Source organism: Nomascus leucogenys, chromosome 6 (assembly GCF_006542625.1).
Source record: "Nomascus leucogenys isolate Asia chromosome 6, Asia_NLE_v1, whole genome shotgun sequence".
In the NCBI taxonomy this organism is placed as follows: Eukaryota; Metazoa; Chordata; class Mammalia; order Primates; family Hylobatidae; genus Nomascus; species Nomascus leucogenys.
Genome location: NC_044386.1, coordinates 51,010,272 through 51,028,195, shown reverse-complemented (window position 1 = coordinate 51,028,195; position 17,924 = coordinate 51,010,272). Strand labels below are relative to the sequence as shown.

The window sequence follows — 17,924 nt, the reverse complement described above, 5'->3', positions numbered from 1 at the left end:
GCACTTTGGGAGGCCGAGGAGGGCGGATCACCTGAGGTCGGGAGTTTGAGACCAGCCTGACCAACATGGAGAAACCCCATCTCTACTAAAAATACAAAATTAGCCAGGCGTGGTGCTGCATGCCTGTAATCCCAGCTACTCAGGAGGCTGAGGCAGGACAATCGCTTGAACCTAGGAGGCAGAGGTTGCAGTGAGCCAAGATTGCATTCCAGCTTGGGCAACAAGAGTGAAACTCCGTCTCAAAAAAACAAAAAATAATAAATAAATAAATAAATAAATAAAGAGAAAGTATGCATTGTGGACTACTTCAAAAGTTAAGTATGATAAAATCATTTTTTTTTTTTTTGAGACGCAGTCTCGCTGTCGCCCAGGCTGGAGTGCAGTGGCACGATCTCGGCTCACTGCAGGCTCCGACCCCCAGGGTTCACGCCATTCTCCTGCCTCAGCCTCCCGAGTAGCCGGGACTACAGGCGCCCGCACCTCGCCCGGCTAATTTTTTGTATTTTTAGTAAGACGGGGTTTTACTGTGTTAACCAGGATGGTCTCGATCTCCTGACCTCGTGATCCGCCCGCCTCGGCCTCCCAAAGTGCTGGGATTACAGCGTGAGCCACCGCGCCCGGCCAAGTATGATAAAATTAAAAGAAATGCTGAAAGCCGGTGGGAGGCTGAATAATAATAAATCTAAAAGTGATGGAAATTCCTCGAGTGTTCCAACAGAAATATCCAGTAAACTACTGGAGCAACAAACATGGATGGGACACACATTTGGGAGTCGTCAGCATATAAAACATCTAAGAGGGGAATAATCAAGTGCTGATGAGACTAACAGTGCTAAAAGGCTCATGAAACAACAAAGAAAACAGAAAAGTAGTAGTCAGAAGGGAAAACCAGCATGGCAAACTAACACAAACGGCAAGGAAAGAACATTAAGAAGCCTCGGTGGAAATAGTAACACATACATACTAGCTGCAAAGAGTCAGGATGAAGCCAATATTATTGACAAAAAAGATGTCCTCTGAAGCAACAATCTGAATTATGCTATTCCAAAACTGCGTAAGTTAGGAAAGTAGTAGTAAAAGAACTCAGGATTGACCAGCCTGGACAACACAGTGAGACCTTGTCTCCACCAGGAAAATACAAAAATTAGCCAGGCATGGTGACACATGCATGTAGTCCCAGCTACTCGGGAAACTGAGGTAGGAGGATCACCTGAGCCTGAGGAGGTCAAGGCTGCAGTGAGCTGCAATTGTACTCCAGCCTGGGCAACACAGTGAGACCCTGTCTTCGAAAAAAAAGTAAAAACTCAGGGCAGCAATTGTAATTCAATTCTTAAAATTTTTTAATTAGAGAAATGCAGCAGATAGCTAGAAAGAACAGTAGCAGCAGTTCATCAAAATTGATTTTTTTTCCTCCCAAAGTACAGAAGTCTGTACTTTTTTTTTTTTTTTTTTTTGAGACGGAGTCTCACTCTGTCACCTAGTCTGGAGTGCAGTGCTGCAATCTTGGCTCACTGCAAGCTCCGCCTCCCGGGTTCACGCCATTCTCCTGCCTCAGCCTCCCGAGTAGCTGGGACTACAGGCGCCCGCCACCATGCCCAGCTAATTTTTTGTATTTTCAGTAGAGACGGAGTTTCACTGTGTTAGCCAGGATGGTCTCGATCTCCTGACCTCATAATCCACCCGCCTAGGCCTCCCAAAGTGCTGGGATTACAGGCGTGAGCCACCACGCCTGGTGAGAAGTCTGTACATATTTTAAGGTAGGGAAGAAACAACATTGCAAATAACAATCAAAGTGACCAGAGAGGTAAAATTAACTGTGGCAGCAGGATTCTTCTTCCATTCAATTTACAAAATAAGATGAAAGAACAGTGATTTGTCATGGTTACAATGAAAAAAAAATGTGCAAGCTTGTACCGTTTTCCTTTTTCACTTAAATAGAAGTGGCATCTATTAAGAGTTAAAGAGGAAGAAGGAATATGAGACAACAGAAAAATGCAATTAATAAGATGATTGCCAAGAAGTAGGAAGGGCCTATTTGGAATTGTTCAGCGTAAATTTATAGCGGCCAAGAAATCTTCATAATTACTTACCTTCCTCCACAAATATGCTGTGACCTGTGAGGGAAAACAGAAGAAATCGATGGTGGAAAAATCTGACAATAGGAGTCCAGTAAAATATAAAATAAGTGATTGATGTCAAAGTGCAGACTGTATCTAGTGCATACAGGAGTATGCTAAACGTCTCAGACTGTTTGGGTTGCTGTAACAAAATACCATGAACTGGGTAGCTTACAAACAACAGAAAATGATTTTTTTTTTTTTTTTTTTGTAGAGATGGGGTCTCACTATGGTGCCAAGGCTGGTCTCAAGCAATCCTCCCGCCTCAGTCTCCTTGAAGTGCCAGGATTACAGGCATGAACCACCACACCCAGCCCAGGAGGCTGAGAAGTCCAAGATAAGGCACTGGCAGATTCAGTATCTGGTAAGGGCCAGCTTCTAGACATCTGTCTTTTTGCTGTAACCTCATGTGGAAGAAAGGGAAGAAAGAGCTAACAAGCTGTCTGGAGTCTCTCTTTTTTTTTTTTTTTTTTTTTTTGAGACAGTCTCGCTCGTCGCCCAGGCTGGAGTGCAGTGGCACGATCTCGGCTCACTGCAACCTCCACCCCACCAGGTTCAAGCAATTCTCCTGCCACCATGCCCAGCTAATTTTTGTATTTTCAGTAAAGATGGGGTTTCATCATCTTGGCCAAACTAGTCTTGTACTCCTGACCTCCTGATCCACCCACCTCAGCCTCCCAAAGTGCTGGGATTACAAGCATGAGCCACTGCACCCGGTCTGGACTCTCTTTTTTAAGAGCACTAATCCCACTCCTGAAGGCTCTACCCACCTGAGCTAATCACCTCCCAAAGGCCCCATCTCCTAATGCCATCATCTTGGAGGTTAAGATTTCAACATGAATTAAGGGGGGACACAAGCTTTTAGACCATAGCACTAAGGGCGAGAAACTGAGGGTCTCTATAAATAGAACAAGTAAACGAACACAGGAAGAATAAAAACAATGGCAAAGATCACAGAGTTCACACAAGCCATTTAGGGCATAAAGGAAATTTTTTAGATCATTCACTTATACACCATACAAATTTTTTTTATTTTTTATTATTACAAAGAATAATAAAATATGGAACACATCATAAATTTACGTGTCATCCTTGTGCAGGGACCATGCTAATCTTCTCTGCATCGTTCCAATTTTAGTATATGTGCTGCTGAAGCAAGCACTATACTACTAATTATTTTTTCCTCTGTTTGGATACATGGGAAGTGCTATGGAAATAAAGGATTCCAGGAGTCAGAAGAGGCTATACATCCAAAACCATTATCATAATGAGAAGAATCGACCTAATTCCAAAGTTCAGTACTGTGATTTTACAACCACCTCAGTCTCTACATGCACAGAATGGGTGCGTTAAAGACAGGTATCACAGTGGCATCTACCCACCTCCTTTAAAGAATCACTACCATAGGCTGGGCGCAGTGGCTTATACCTGTAATTTCAGCACTTTGGGAGGCCAAGGTGGGCAGATCACTTGAAGTCAGAAGTTGGAGACCAGCCTAGCAAACATGGCTAAACCCTGTCTCTACTAAATATACAAAAATTAGCTGGGCATGGTGGCGAGCACCTGTAACTGCAGCTACTTGGGACAATCACTTGAACCCCGGAGGCAGAGGTTACAGTGAGCCAAGATCATACCACTGCACTCCAGCCTGGGTGACAGAGTGAAACTCCATCTGAAAAAAAAAAAAAAAAAAAAAGAATCACTACTATAGTAAACCACCATAGTAAAAGTATCTTATCCCTCAAGTGTAATGAGACATAAACAAGCTAATTGGGTTATAGGAATGCTCAAGCCTCTTTCAGAAAAAAAAGATTCTACATTATGTAATATAATCATAGCATTAGTGGGTTTAAGATATTCTTAAAAACAGAATCACAGTCAGGACCAACAGGAGTAGTTTTTTTAAGTTTCAATTTTTTTTTTGGAGACAGAATCTTGCTCTGTCACCCAGGCTGCAGTACAGTGGTGCAATCTCCGCTCACTGCAACCTCCGCCTCCCAGACTAAAGGGATGCTACTGCCTCAGCCTCCCGAGTAGCTGAGACACAAGCACATACTACCATGTCTGGCTAATTTTTGTATTTTTAGTAGAGATGGTGTTTCACCAGGTTGGCCAGGCTGGTCTCGAATTCCTGACCTCAAGTGATCCACCCGCCTCAGCCTCCCAAAGTGCTGGGATTACAGTTGTGAGACACTGCGCCCAGCCATTTTTTTTTTTTTTTTTTTAAACTTTGAAACTTTTTGGCTGGGCATAGTGGCTCACACCTGTAATTGCTGCACTTTGGGAGGCCGAGGCAGGCAGATCACAAGGTCAAGAGATCGAGACCATCCTGGCCAACATGGTGAAACCACGTTTCTACTAAAAATGCAAAAATTAGCTGGGCGTGGTGGCACACACCTGTAGTCCCAGCTACTCGGGAGGCTGAGGCAGGAGAATCGCTTGAACCTGGGAGGCATAGATTGCACTGAGCTAAGATCGTGCCACTGCACTCCAGCTTGGCGACAGAGTGAGACTCCATCTCAAAAAATATATATTTTTAAAAAAATCATAGTATCAGTATGCTCAGTATTTTTTTAATCAAAGGAGATAGAGGTGGACATTTTCCATTATTTCATTCTAATTGACTTTAATTTACCATGCACTATAAAACTATACAATACCATGAAAAGATGTTTTAATATTATAAAACATAGGACTCAAAATTAATATTTTATAGGTTCCTTATCTTCAATTCCAAAAATCCAAAAAACTTCTGAAACCCAAAATAACTCATCTTGTGGTAAACCTTACCCAAACTGATATGAAGCTATTTACAGTCTTTATCCTATTTAGTGCAAACATTCATACATTTTGTTGAAGAAACAGTAACACTTTTGAAGGGGGATATTGCACTGGACTCTATTGGAAGGCTACACATTACTACCTTGTCCATATCAAACAAAATTCCTAATTCCATAACCTATTAGACCCTAAGAGTTTGAATGGTGGACTGTGATCCTATAATTGCTAACATTTATTGAGCTATTAACTATGTTTCGGGTACTGTTCTGTTCACTTCATATGAAATAGCATTTAATCTTTCCAGTCATCATGAGCTAAGTATTATAATAATCCGCATTTTACAAAGAAGGAAACTGAGCCACAGAGAGATTAAGTAAACTGCCTAAAATCACACAGCTAGAGTATGACTAACTGGGATGACACTGGGATGAATATTTAAAATATTACACATAAGATTAACAAAACACAACAAAATAAGAGAATTGACTATGGTAGGGTGGTAGGAGTGATATGTTTCTCTACTCAATTGATATTACTTCTAGAATAAGGAATCAAACAAAAAATTACAAAACACTACATGCATTTACAAATTCTCATGTACAATTTCTACAAACTTGCTTAAAATGCAGAGTATAAAACCCAAATTTCTCAGCTTATGCTAACACATTTAATTTTTTATTGAAAAATAACATCTTAATATCTTAATTACAACACATGATAGATAATTTATATTCATTGTGGAAGTTAGAAAATTTGGATAAGCAAACAAAATATTCACCTGTAAAACTACACTCAGAAATAACCATTTAACAATTTGGCACATATCCTTCCAGACATCAATATATTTTGGGGTTTTTTTACCAAAATGGAATCATGTTTTTAAATTTATTTTTTCTCACTTACATATACCAAGACATCCTTTCATGTCTTTATATTATTCTATCATCATTTTCATGGCTGAGAAGGCAGTACCCCACGGAAGGGATGGACCCTAATAATCACTGTGAAGCATTTAGGTTGTTTACAATTTTACCATATAATGGCCAATAGTACTGGCTCTAGAGTCACACCGGTTGGATTCAAGTCCTGGCCCTAACACTTAACTAACTCAGGTACCTTGAGCAAGCAACCTCATTTCTCTATGCCTGTTTTTTCTTCTGAAAAACAGAAATAGTACTACCCACTTCATATGACTACCATGGGGCTTAAAGGCATTAATACACAGCTTTTATAATCAACAACACTGCAACTGGTATGCTCACAACTAAATATTCACACACATCTTTACTACATCAAAAAAAATTCTTTATCATGGACACAGGAAGGGGAATATCACATTCCGGGGACTGTTGTGGGGTGGGGGTAGGGGGGAGGAACAGCATTAGGAGATATATCTAATGCTAAATGACGAGTTAATGGGTGCAGGAAATCAACATGGCACATGGATACATATGTAACAAACCTGCACATTGTGCACATGTACCCTAAAACCTAAAGTATAATAAAAAAAAAAAAAATTCTTTAAAGGGAATTTCCATGTCAGAAGGTATGCCAATTTTTAAGGCTGCTGAATCTGCCAAATTACAGTGTGGTTTAAAGCCCTTCATTAAATAGCTTTCTCACTTAATACTCATTTCTCTTTATCCAAGAAGAAAAACTATTATCCAGTTAAGTTAACCAGCTTGTTTCACTCAATTAGCTTTTTGTTTTTCCACCTGTAAACCTCGGCGTATTTAATAAAACCTCAAAGTTGATAGGTAACTTGAAGACACCTAGCTCAAATTCTCCTTCAGTATGATTCCTCTACTCTAGAATCTCCAACTTGTCAGTGAACAGAACAGCCTACCACCCAAAACAACTCATTCTATTTTCACAATTTTGAGGAAATTTCTCTTGAAAGAGAGTTGAAATCTGCTTCTTTTAAACTTCTACCCACTGACTCTAGTTCCTTCTGGTCAAGTCAAATCTGATCCTTCTGTATGACAGAACTCCAAATCCTTAAAAGTGGCTGTTACTTCTCAAAAGAAGCTCCTCTTCTTTAGGACAAACATCCCATTTTTTCAACTTTTTCTCATTTCCATTTCTCTCATGATCAAGGTCCTCGTTTATGCTCTACAGATAAGTGATTTTGACACTTAGATGTCTACCACCTTGGAAATGAGAAAAATTAAGATCCGTTCCTACCCTACTTAAGTTTGGTCCTCTGTATGGTTTTTTATTAGCTCTCCAGATGATTCTGATAAAGCCTGGGAATGAATACAAGGTCTCACTTATGATGGTATGCTACCCAAAAAGCCAACACAATACCCCAAATATAATATAACTAGTACACAGTAAAGTCGGGCTAACACCTTGCTCTGTCAGTAAGCTGTTCTACCAACTTCAGAATTATTCACAGATGGGTGTGGTGGCTGACGCCTATAATCCCAACACTTGGGAGGCCAAGGTGGGAGGATCACTTGAGTCCAGAAGTTTGAGACCAGCCTGGGCAACATAGTGAGATCTTGTCTCTACAAAAAATTAAAAAATTAGCCAGACATGTTGGCAGGTACCTGTAGTCCCAGCTACTCAGGAGGCTGAGGCAGAGGCAGGATCGCTTGAGCCTGAAAGGTGGAGCTTGCAGTGAAGTATAATTGCACCACTGCACTAAGCCTGGGTAACAGAGAAAGACCCTGTCAAACAAAGAAGACCCTGTCAAACAAAGAAGAGGTGCAAAGGGGAAAACAGGGAGGGAAAGAGAGAGAGAGGGAGAGGGACAAAGGTGAGGGAGGGAGGGAAGGAGGGAGAGAGAGAGAGAGAGAGAGAGAGAGAGAGAGAGACAGAGAGAGAGAGACAGAAAGGTGCACTAGCCCACCAACAACTGAACTGACAACTGATTGCACCAAAGCATCTTCTCTGTATAGAGCACTGTGATGTCAACACTGAGAAAAAACACAGGCCCTAATACTGATCTCATCTAGTGCTAGATTTACCTTCTAGAAAGCATGATGGAACAAACATCTTCAGAAAACTATAATACTAATTATAGCTATCCCAATGTAGGCACATCAGAGCTATAGAAACATTGTGATTACTAGCTGGAAATCATACTAGTTGTTGGGGAGGAGAGGGGAGCAGAGGGATGACACTAAGGAAGCTAAGTTGCTCTGAACTTCAAGATTTTGTGTGGGTTTGTTTTTCAACGTTTGCAAAGTCAGAAGAGATGGAGGAAATCAGTGAGTTCATCTGAATTCAGGCTACTTGCAAACAGAGACTGGGTAACCGCCTCACGGACCCTCAAAAATAAATTCATGATGCAAAACTTCAAGTAATTTCTGAATTTCTGTATTCCTCATGACGTGCACTTTACCTGTTACCTGTTACTATTTCTGGTACTGAGGGTCAAAAGAAAAAAGAAAAAAAAAATCCATGGTACAGGAGATGTGGTCCATTACAGTGACACAATGTTAGGGGAAAAAACAAACTAAAACCAAGCATACTTTTTTTTTTTTGAGACAGAGTTTCGCTCCTGTTGCCCAAGCTGGAATGCAATGGCGGTATCTTGGCTCACTGCAACCTTTGCCTCTCTGGCTCAAGCGATTCTCCTGCCTCAGCCTCCCGAGTAGCTGGGATTACAGGCGCGCGCCACCACGCCCGGCTAATTTTTTGTATTTTTAGTAGAAATGGGGTTTCCCCGCCTTAGCCAGGCTGGTCTCAAACTCTTGACCTCAGGTGATCGGCCCGCCTCCGCCTCCCCAAGTGCTGGGACTGCAGGCGTGAGCCACTGTGCCTGGCCATACGAAGTGAACTTAACCAAGATCCAATCTATTTTCGTTTAAACAGCAAACATTAAAAATACACCTGGTATTTTCTAACAATTACACGAAGAATGACCAGATGCTTCCTGTTGATTGAACAGTAGAGAACTATAGACTGACAGATTCAGACTACAGTTCACAGAAACAACTGGAAACAAACTTAGCTTCCTTTCAAAGCCATTAAAATACGGCCTTAAATTTTTACGCATTAATCAATTAAGTATAATTGTCTCCCAATAAGTGTAATTGTCTCCCAACCTAGAAAACCCAGAATGATTCAGAGACAAAGAACTCTAAGGATATGTCTCTGCAAACTGTTTGTCTCACCAAAGGATTCACTGCAGAATTAATTTTCTGTAAAATCTGTACCTCCTATAGTTTTCAACATGTTCTATCTTTAAAGATAACATTTACACACAAGTGTAATAGCATATGTAATGTGGAACTCAAGTGTTACTTGTGTAAATCATTATAAATATGTAATAGAATTAAATGTTTTAATCACTTAAGAATATCTTCAAATGTTCCTGAGTCTCCGAGATCACAAGCAGATTATGCAGTCTTTATCTGTGATTTTGTTTAGGCACCTAAATTCCAACTTTTAAAAAAGTTAGAGCCCAGTAAAAAAAAGTATGGGAATCAATCTTATTCAGTCTTGTTAAAAATGTGTCTTGCATAACATCCTGATTTGACTTGTATGGTGAAAGCACGGTAAGAATGACACATTTCTGTTTTTTGGGTTTTTTTTTTTTAAAAGTATGAGTGTACAGTGGAGTGTTCCAGAGGTTACATGGTGTGCTAACCACAACAGTCTGACGTAGATTTGAGAATCTTCTATTAAACCAGGCATTAAAAACATTTGCAAAAATGCAAGATGTCACTCAACATATCATCCATGTTAACATGTAATGGATTTATTTTTTGTTTTTGGAAAAAAAAAAACCGAGAGAAAATAAAATAAAATAAAATAATCTTTAGTTTCCTTAAATTCAAAGTCTGAGCCTGAAAATGGAAGTATCAAAGCTGATGGTTATACGTCAGTGAGAAAAAAATTTAAACCAAGCTGGGTGGGTCTTTACATGAGATAAAACTATCTACAAGAAAGAATGTCTGACCACTAACTTCTGCATAATAAATGAGAGTGGATCTTTTAATTCTGGGATGGCAATGTACTTTACAAGGACCATTTACAGACTACATCAAACCTTTTTCTAGATAAAAAACGTACTTCAGTAACTTGCCTGAATTGAGAGAGCAAAACAGTCCGGAGAGAAAACTTAAAATGTTTCCACATTATCAAGCCCCCTTCAGAAGTACTGTGGTCTCGGCCCCTCCTTTGAACAGATGTCCGCTCGCCACAGTCCAATCAGGTTTAAAGCAAGAGTATTTGTACTGAAAACAAGCTTAAAGTGGGAAGACACACACAAAGCAGGCCTGTATCATTCCTTTGGTTTCAGTTTTCACGATGCACCCTTGAGGCTAGGCACGCTGATTCAACACACTTGGAGAGCTTCACCGAAACACACTAAACATACACTGATGAACTGTGCCCTGGCAGAGATGACCTGGCAAAATTCTCAACTTCTTCCCTGAGGCCGTGCACCCGCAGGTCTCGGCGGCGAAGTCTTTGGGGCAGAAGTCCCGAGCCTTCAGAACGGCAGGCTTCTCCCCCTCAGGACTCCAGTGCCCGCGGCCAAGGCTGTCGCTGCGGGGGCCCCGCGCAGGACTGGCCAGGCTCTCCCATTAACCCTGTCTGGTCCGGCCGATCCTGCCGCGGCCCGAGCGCCTCTCGGCCCCGCAGCACAGGGCGCCCAGGACCCGCCACCCTCGCCGCCCGTTCCCCTCTCCGGAGAGCCCGGCGGGGCCGTCAGGCTGCCGAGACAAAGGGTACCGCGGCGCCAGAGGCCGAGGCCCAGCTGCGCCTGCTTTCCTCCTTATCCCGGCCACTGCCAACCTCCAGTCGCCCGCAGAACCTCCGCTGCCTCGGCGCGACCCCATCGCCACCCCGGGGCTGCCGCTCGGGACCGGCCCGCCGGGTGGCCGCGAGGAGGCCGCGGCACGCCAGGGCCGAGGAGGGGGCGGCGGCCGCCACCATGTCTGCCCGCCCCTCCCAGAAGCGGGGTGCCCAGCGGACAAAGCGCAGCGGCGGCGCGGGCGGAGCGGGCGCCCAGGCCGACCCCGCCGACCCCCGCGGAATAAGCGGGGCCAGGAGCCCCGGAAACCCGGCGCCTTAATGCAATAAACAGGAAATCGCGGGGATGATCTGGGTTCCGGGGGAAGTGGAATTATTTTTTACCAGCGAAGAGATCAACTTCCACATCCGGTGGTAACAGGGCCCTACACAGACCCGCACTGACCTGGAAAAGCTTCGGGAGCGGCGACGGGAAGGCAGCAGGAGGTGGTGCGGGGACCCGAGGCGCCTCGTACCCGGCCGGGCTGACGCGGCCCCGCTACACACAAAGCGCTTCAGCTGCACAGGGCGCTATTTTCCGAAAATGCCGCGTCTGGTCGGCGCCCAAAATCCCCACCGAAAAGTCCCCCGTGCTGCGCGCGGAGGGACACATGGTGTGCGAGTGAGTCAAGCTCCCAGCATCCCTCCCGGACCCGGCCCTCTTCAGCTCCTCGCCCGAGGATTTTCCGCCTCTGCAGTCGTCGGCAGATCCTGCTCCTACCCACTCCCTAGCTGTGTTCCCGCGGGGAGAGAGGGGAAAGGGGGTCTGATTTTTTAACGAAGGGAAAGAAAATATGCCATTTCTAGCGCTTCAGCCACACAAAGAAAGCGGCGGAATGATCCGCTCTCGGCGACCGCAAGTCCCGGCTCGCCCGGCGCCTGCGCGGCAGCGGGGGTGGGAGCCGCGGACGGCCATGTGCGCGGCGGAGAGGCCGGGTGGCCGCCGAACCTTCCCGCCTGTTCTGCGGTGGGTAGGAGTTTGGAAACTAATGTTCGTGTGCTAACCTTCGTGTCTCTGTGACATGACTGTTGAAAGACGGAGAGTGCGGAATCTTTGGAGTTTAAGCTTGCCAACTGAGCGGCCTAGCAGAATCCTGGGAGACGGAACGACAGCCAAGAGGCTAGGATTTACCTTTAAGTGTCCCTAGATTCAACTAGGCAGACTGGGACGGGAGACGCTGTGAAGGTACCAGGGAAGGAACGAGTGAGGTTCCTTTTCCACTTTTTCATAAACTCAACAGTCAGGTTCATGACGAAGGTATACATATTTCTGTAGATTTTTTCCCCGACATTCTAATTATGCCCCATATTTCTTAGATCCTAATAACTGCTTGGATTACTGCCACCTCAGAGGTAGAGGTCTGTTTTTCCGTGGCTGGAATGTCAAAAATTTTGTGGTATTTTATTAAGAAAGTAGCAAGAGTTTGGAGATTTGCAAAGTTAAAAAAAAAGCCTTATGAACTTAATCTAGATGCGATTTGCTAAGGAACTTAATATATTGATACGTTTTTCACAGGGGCGTCTGGGCATGGCTTTCCCAACCTAGTAACTGCAACTTCTAGCATCCTACGTGTAGGACTTGGGAATATGTGAGACAGCGCCAAGAATTTAATCCAGGAGAATTGACAAGCTTAAATGAAATCCATATTGCCCACTGATTTTGTGCAGCTTCAGATAAGTAATCTTTCTCCACTTAGCCTTTTGTAACAATTGATGTAATAAAGGTTTGTAGTCTTTGCGTAATTTATTAAAGCATTGTGCCTAAAATAGAAAAAAAGCATAGGAACCATAGGGTATGTTTTCTTTTGATTTAATGTTTTCATTTTTCCAGTTAATAGAAATTTGTCAAAGTTCTGTTTTTCTGTAGCATTATTTGAATGAGCATTGTTTATTTGAGTGAACATTCAGCTAATTGTTACAGAATCGTTGCCCCCATTAATCTTAGGCTGTACAACGTAGACAAGTAAATAGGCATCATCAGTATGATGAGAGTGAAGCTACTTAATGCTGTGGAATCAAATAAAGGAGGAACCCCTTACTAAACCAAGAGGGAGGAATAAAATGGAATGGGACTAGAGAAGCAATTAACTTTAATAAGGGTATTATGGAAGACCTTCTAGATAAGAAGCAGTAAGTACAGATGTTTGGAGGCAAACACTAGAGAGATTGTTGGGTAAAGAAGACAGTGCTGGAGGTATACTCGTAAGGCCTTGAATGCTATGTGCAGAAGTCAGCTTCTGAGAGCCAGGAGGAAGATACTGAAAGATTTTAGGAAGAAGAATCATAGGATTGAATTCATTTTAGACAGATCACTGTTACACAAAAATTTGAGGCAAACAGAAGAGTTTGGAGTAAACAGTGGCTGTGAGCCAGTAATGACTTGGACTGAGTTGATGGCAGGTAGGTGTGAAGAAAATAAAGTGGTTATTGGGAGATTTGGTTAACTGAAAATGACTGAGGGAGATAGATGTCAGAGGTGACTCCCAAGTGAGTTGGTGGAGCAGCTAGGAGAATAGTAATGTCTTCACTGAGATTAGAAACAAAATAAGAGAATATATGTTAGGGAAGAAAGAAGGCTCTGTTTTGACCATGTAAAATTTGAAGTGCCTGTGAGCCAACCAGGCAGACGTGTAGTCAGAAATTAGATATTCATTCAGCACTGTTGGAAGAGCACCTACTCTGTGCCTGGTACTGTTCTACACACTGAAATAGGTAAAGCAGCAGCAAAACAAATGGTTCCTACTCCTGTTTTTAGAGGGAAACAGCGTATAAACAAGTTTTTAAAATGAGAGAGAATATCCCATAAATTTGTGAAGAAGGCCGGGTGCAGTGGCTCATGCCAGTAATCCCAGCAGTTTGGGAGGCCGAGGTGGGTGGATCTCTTGAGTTCAGGAGTTAGAGAGCAGCCCGGCCAACATGGCAAAACCCCGTCTCTACTAAAAATACAAAAAATTAGCCGGGCACGGTGGCACGCTCCTGTAATTGCAGCTACTGCGGAGGCTGAGGCAGAAGAATAGTTTGAACCCAGACACAGAGGCTGCAGTGAGCCGAGATCACGCCACTGCACTCCAGCCTGGGCGTCAGAACGAGACTCTGTCTCAAAAAAAAAAAAAAAAGAGTTTGTGAAGAAAATTAAAGGCTGATTGGATAAAGTGTTACTCTGGGGAAAAGAGAGCAAACTTTTGGTGGTTGGTTGATAAGAGATGACCTCACTGAGAAGGTATTAGGACAAGAACAGTGTGAGACCAAAGGGAATAGCTGAGCAAAGGCCCTAAGGTGAAAAGTTTGTTGTGTTTAGGGAACAGCAAGGTCAGTGTATCCGAAATCTAGTGACCAAAAGAAGGAATGATAGGAGGTGAAGTCTTTAGCCTCAATAAGAAGGTGAAGTGCACTGGAAGCCATTGAAGGATTTAAGAAATGGAGTATCTGGCCGGGCGCGGTGGCTCAGGCCTGTAATCCCAGCACTTTGGGAGGCCGAGGTGGGAGGAACAACAGGTCAGGAGATCGAGACCATCCTGGCTAACACAGTGAAACCCCGTCTCTACTCAAAATAAAAAATTAAAAAAAAATTAGCCAGTCGTGGTGGCAGGCGGCTGTAGTCCCAGCTGCTTGGGAGGCTGAGGCAGGATAATGGCGTGAACCCGCGAGGCAGGGCTTGCAGTGAGCCGAGATCGCACCATTGCACTCCAGCCTGGGTGACAGAGCGGGACTCCTTTTCAGAAAAAAAAAAGAAATGGAGTATCTTGGACTAGGATAGTAGCAGTAGAGATGAGGAAAGTGGATGGATCCAAAAAGCTGACCTATCTTGCTTACCAATTAAATGAGGAAAGGGAGGAATCAATAGTGATGCCTAGGTTTGGGGCATGTTGTCTAGGTGGAATTAATTTTAATTACGCCTTTTATTTAACCTAGTATATCCAAATATTATTTCACATGTGATCAATATAAAAAATTACTAAATATTAAAAATATTTTACATTATCTTTCTCATAACTAAGCATTTGAAATCTGGTGTGTATTTTATACTTATAGCATATCTCAGTACTTGATTTCGTAAAATTTCCAGCTGAAAAAACAGATTCACATACCCAAGTCGTTCCAAGCATACTTAAAAGTTTTACGGTAATCGAATCGTGTATATTTTTAAATTTTATTTTAAATTAAAGTTAGGATTATGAATTCATTTCCTAAATTAGCCTCATTTCACTTCCTGCATTTCAAGTGGGACAAGTTGTTACCATATTGGACAATGCAGTCTAGTGAAATAGAGGATAGTGGAAAGTCAGGCTTAAAAAGTTGTTTAGAACCAGCTCTGGAAGGCCTTGGATGTCAGATTAAAGGACTGAGATTTTACCCTTGAGTCAGGCAGAACAGTGGATGGTTTTTGAACTAAGGAGTGACACAACATTGTGCTTATGACTAGAAAGAGGCCACTAGGTGGCCAGCTGGTGAGTCAGGACACCCTTCAGTTGCTTTGACTTCAGCCCTGTGGATTCAAAGTCTGATTTTTGTCAGCGCTCTAGAGCAGTCTCACCAAAAGTACGGTCCACAGGGCAGTGCCAGTCTGTAAGCCCTTTGTTACACATCCATGACAAGGCGTTTACAGAAAGTAAGAATTTAGAAACTTATAGCAATTTAACAGACTAATTTTATTTCTATGGGTCTAATAAAAATTTGAGGGATTGTACTTTGCATATATCTTTATTTCCCTTTTTTTGTTTGTTTTTTGTGTTTGAGATGGAGTCTTGCTCTGTCGCCAGGCTGGAGTGCAGTGGTGCTGTCTCGACTCACTGCAACCTCTGCCTCCTAGGTTCAAGCGATTCTCCTGCCTCAGCTTCCTGAATAGCTGGGATTACAGGTGTGCGCCACCACATCCAGCTAATTTTTGTTTTTTCAGTAGAGACGGGGTTTCACCATGTTGGCCAGGATGGTCTTGATCGCCTGACCTTGTGATCCACCTGCCTCGGCCTCCCGAAGTGCTGGGATTACAGGCGTAAGCCACTGTGCCCAGCCTTTTTTCCCTTTTTAGTTTTTTTGTTTCTTTTTTGAGACAGAGTTTTGCTCTTATTGCCCAGGCTGGAGTGCAATGGTGCGATCTTGGCTCACTGCAACCTCCGTCCCCCCGAGTTGAAGCGATACTCCTACCTCAGCCTCCCAAGTAGCTGGGATTACAAGCATGCACCACCATACCCTGCTAATTTTGTATTTTTAGTAGAGACAGGGGTTTCTCCATGTTGGTCAGGCTGGTCTCGAACTCTCAACCTCAGGTGATCTGCTTGCCTTGGCCTCCCAAAGTGCTGGGATTATAGGTGTGAGCCACTGCACCTGGCCATTTTTTTCTTTTTCTAATAATTTTTATCATATTACATAAAAGTACCTGTGGTCTCACAGATGAAGGGAGTCAGAAGAACCAAACTCCCAGAAGACATATAAATCTAAATGCCTTTTTTACTTTAGAGTGAAAACTAATAGCTAAACTATAATGGACATCTGCTCATTTTCTCCCTCCATGTAGACATGGAAAGCTACATGGAAATAACCGAGTTTGTAGTAGCTACCATATATTAAACGTTTCCTGTATGCCAGCCACTGTGCAAAGCCTATTACATATATTGTCTCATTTAATCCTCACAACTGTGTAAAATAAGTATTGTTTGCCCCATTTTTCCAATGAAGAAACTGAGGCTAAAATAGGTTGAATAACTTACCTAAATTCACCATCCTCAAAGGTGTTAAAGACAGGATTCCAGTACAGGTCTCTCATTTCCTTCATGATTAGGAATACTGCTTTGAGATGAGAGACGTGTACTGTATCTGTTAATTCCAAATTCCCTGGCATAAAGACTCAGTGCGTTATTTAAAGAGAATGCATGAAGTTAACTGCATTACCTTCTGGAGGGTTCATTTGTGAATTTGGGGCCAAAGTAAGGAGAGTTACTGGTATTCTAATAGTATCAAACAAATGAATTCATTTCTTCTTTTGGGGAGGTGGAGGGAATAAGGTCTTACCTTGTCACCCATGCAGGCTGGAAGGCTGTGATGTGATCTCAGCTCCCTGCAGCCTCAACCTGGGCTCAAGCGGATCATCCCACCTCAGCCTCCTGAGTAGCTGGGACTACAGGTGCACACCACCATGCCCAGCTCATTTTTGTAGGTTTTGTAGAGACTTTTGCCACGTTGCCCAGGCTATTCTCAAACTCCTGAGCTCAAGTGATCCTCCCACCTCAGCCTCCCAAAGTGCTGGGATTACAGGTGTAATCCACCACACCCAGCCAAATGCATTCATGTCTACAATAGAAATACATCTCTTTGCTCCTATCTTGAATTTGTAGACTCCCACAAATCAATAAAAAAGAAGACATCTGATAAAAAATGGGTAGAGGCCAGGCAGTGGCTCACACCTGTAATCCAAGCACTTTGGGAGGCCCAGGCAGGCAGATCACCTGAGGTCAGAAATTCGAGACCAGCCTGGCCAACATGACAAAACCCTGTCTCTACTAAAAATATAAAAATTAGCCCGACGTAGTGGCACATACCTGTAATCCCAACTACTCGGGAGGCTGAAACAGGAGAATTGCTTGAACCCAGGAGGCAGAAGTTGCAGTGAGCCAAGATCGTGCCGCTGCACTCCAGTCTGGGCGACAGAGCAAGACTCCATCTCAAAAAAAAAAAAAAAAAAAAAAAAAAAGGTAGAAACTTAAACAGTCACCTCACAAAAAAGGGTATGTAAATATTAGTTTCTTAAAAAATAAAAAAGGGGCATGTAAATGGCCGATAAACATGTAAAAGATACTCAACTAATTTAATCATTAGAGAAATGCAAATTAAAACCTAAATGAGATTTTAATCTCACATCCAACAGAATGGCTAAAATGGAAAACCCAGAAAATGCCAAATGTTGGTCAAGAGTTGGAGTAACTGAAACTACACGGCTGCTGGAAATGTATATTGGTATAACCACTTTGGACAATGGGAAGTTCAACAAACAGGCAAACCAATCCAGATTTAGGGATATATGATTAGGTAGTAAAAGTATAAAGAAAAGAAATAGCTTTGCAGGGAGTAGTGCTTGGGAGGTAATAGGTGCTTCTGGAGTGCTGTTGATGTTCTGTTCCTAAGTAGGGTGCTATGGCTTGAGTTTGGTTTGCCTGACCCTACCAAGTCTCATGTTAAAATTTGATCCCCAATGTTGGAGGTGAGACCTGGTGGGAAGGGTTGTGGGAGTGGATTTCTCATGAGTGGCTTCGTATTCTGTAAGGAGTGAGTTCATTAAGAGAC

At 43.0% G+C, this 17,924-nt stretch overlaps 1 protein-coding gene and 1 non-coding gene across 5 annotated transcripts in view; both read right to left on the bottom strand.

Moving 5' to 3' along the window:
• Positions 1–13,497, bottom strand: part of GABPB1 (GA binding protein transcription factor subunit beta 1) — an 84,253-nt gene extending 70,756 nt beyond the window's left edge. For 2 of the 4 annotated variants that reach the window (XM_003266911.4, XM_003266910.4), the window contains exon 1: positions 11,053–13,497. The gene's annotated coding sequence lies outside the window, so the exon portion shown is untranslated. Of the gene's footprint in view, positions 1–2,090; positions 2,298–11,052 lie in introns of those variants that run through there. The other 2 variants (XM_030814105.1, XM_030814106.1) reach the window with 1 other exon arrangement.
• On the bottom strand, positions 3,173–3,279 carry LOC115835812. Its single transcript, XR_004030821.1, has one exon. It is a non-coding gene; the product is annotated as a U6 spliceosomal RNA (small nuclear RNA).
• Positions 13,498–17,924: the final 4,427 nt, after the last annotated feature.